Genomic DNA, 2,526 nt, shown 5'->3' with positions numbered 1-2,526 from the left:
CCCCCCCCAGCACCTCTTTGTTCAGAACTTGTGCGGTCTGTTAGGGCAGGACGAAGGCTTTTTGATGTAGTCATCTCACAGCCACTTTATCACACCTCCCCACTGACTTGACTGGAACTGCAAGCCCACATGAAGAAAGAAAGAGAAGCTGTCATGTTCCCAGCCAGCTTGAAAGGCTGCTTTTTCAGGTGTAGAGTTACTGTTGTTGCCTGTGTTGATGATCTAGCCCGGATGATGTCACTGACTACTGCAGAAAAAGCACACGTCACGTCACATTGGAGCCTTTATTCTTCCAAGAGGAACCTTGTGACATTTTGGCCTTCTGTGATCAAGATACTACATCGTGCTGGTTTGTACTAGATATCCTCTCGGGCGTTGCATCTGAAGGATAGTTACTTTCCGTCACTGTTTAGCTGGATAAATGTGGGAAATTGCCTCCAAGTGTTTAAATTACTGCTTTTTTTGCTAGTTTTGAGTCACCTGGGACACCTTTTAAGCCTACAGCCATGATTGTGGCTTCTACAATCAACGTTGTATCAGGGACGTCACCCATTGGTTTGCGGACTACCGTTTTGAAGCGAGGACTTTGCATTTTAGCCATCGCAATCTTGGTATTTTAGAGCCAGAAGTGACTATATTTGGACAAAAAGGGCAGATCTGGGGAGAAAGACGCGTGTAAGCCAGTGTTGTGTGTATGCTTGCAATGGCGTTGTGCTAAGCTAAAAGCTAAAATGGGGAATGTTCCTGATTTTCAAACCTTCTGACACGAGTCATCCAGCGGGCCTCCTGGTACTGTTAAATCATCAAACTTTCCCTTAAGCTACCAGCTAACGCTAGCTAGTTAGCTTTGGTTGAGAAGATGCTACCGAACACTGAACGAGACATTTTTAGGCGACCAAAATGTTCCAATTAACATTGAGGAAGTGAAAAATCACAGTTAGAGGGTCAAAGTTTAAGATGAAGACAAGGTCAACAGCCAAAAACAAGTTGAGGTCTATTTTAATGTCCACAGTGTTAGCATGGTTAGCATCGCTAAGCCTCCGTCCTGACTGACAGGTCCTAAAGCATCCCCTGCTTTATCGTCTGTTTTAAAATAAATGGGAGCATAATTTACTTAATAAACACCATGTTGTATTGAAGAAGACTTGAAACTAGCAATTAAGCTTGTTTTAACTCTAATTCTTTGATTCCAGCATCCCCTTGCGGTCTTCACTGCCACGGCCTCAACACACTTCTCCACATTTAAATGAACAGGATTGGTGTTTTTTTGGGTGTGAATGCATCCCAACTGTTATTGGAGAGCAGGACGGACTCACAGTGACCAAAACGCCCTTACACACCAGTTAGACTCGGCAAATGGTTTCCCCAGAGACCTCAACCAAACATTTTAAATCAGATTTTGATGGCAGCTAGAAGATTACATGGCATTCAGATGACTTTCCCCACAGGATTAGCAGAAGCCCACACACATCCCGGCCTTTTGTCTCAAAGGTTAACACAACTTTGAGCTGTGTGACGGGGACTACAGCTCAACCTCTCACCACTGCTGACTCACTACTGGCCCGGCCAGGTGCGAGACAGAAACACACGCACACACACGCACAGACACGCACACAAAAACACACATGCAAAATGGGGGGACACACGCCATGCCCAAATGAGCACACATGCGTGCACGTGCAGCCGCAGCACGTCGTTGCCTCTGACCTGCAGACAGAGATACCTCTTGTGTGTGTGTGTGTGTGTGTAAGTGTGTGTGTGTGTGTGTGTGTGTGTGTCCGTGTGTGTTCCCACTTTCCCCACTTGGCTTTCCTCTCTATTGTCCTCCTCTGATTGACTTCCTCTTCCTCTGAGTTGTCGCTAATGTCACCTTCCCTGCTCGCACCCACACGCTTACGTTATCAACAGCCTCTCATCCGGGTTACAAAATCACAGGAAGTTCCCCTGGGGGTTGTCCTGCCTTAAAAAATAAATTAAAAAAATGTATCCCATGATACATACAGAGCACACTGCAGGCTAATGATGTTCGAAGATAATACCAGTTACCCAGTGAAGAACTGGAGATTGTTATGGTCTGGGTGTTTCGTCTTGTCTTATTGTCTGTTTTCCTGTCTTAATTTCTGGTTTTCTGTCATGTCTTGTGATTGTGTTATTATGGGTCTTATCTTGTATATGTTCTGTTTCCTGTTTTATTGTGATAGTCTTGTTTTCTGTGCCGTCTTGTGTAGTTTTACTTCCTGCCTTAGTTTTCTCGCCCTTGTGATTGTCTGACGTTTTCCACCTGTTTCCCAGCCCTTGTGTCACCTGCCTCTTGTTACCTCGTTCACCTTTGTATTTAGTCTTTGTGTGTTACTGAATGTGTTTCCATTTAGTGAGTACTCCCTTTTGTCTCAGAGTCTTAGTCTTAGTTTAGGTTTTGAGATTCTGTCTGTTGGTTCTGGCATTAGTTTTTTTGCCTGCTGTTTTCTGGACTCAAGTTTTATGTATGTACTTTGTTATGTTTTTTTCTGGAATAAACCTGCAACA

The sequence above is a fragment of the Etheostoma spectabile genome, chromosome 5 (genome assembly GCF_008692095.1).
Source record: "Etheostoma spectabile isolate EspeVRDwgs_2016 chromosome 5, UIUC_Espe_1.0, whole genome shotgun sequence".
Lineage (NCBI taxonomy): Eukaryota > Metazoa > Chordata > Actinopteri > Perciformes > Percidae > Etheostoma > Etheostoma spectabile.
Note: the sequence above shows the minus strand (reverse complement) of the source record.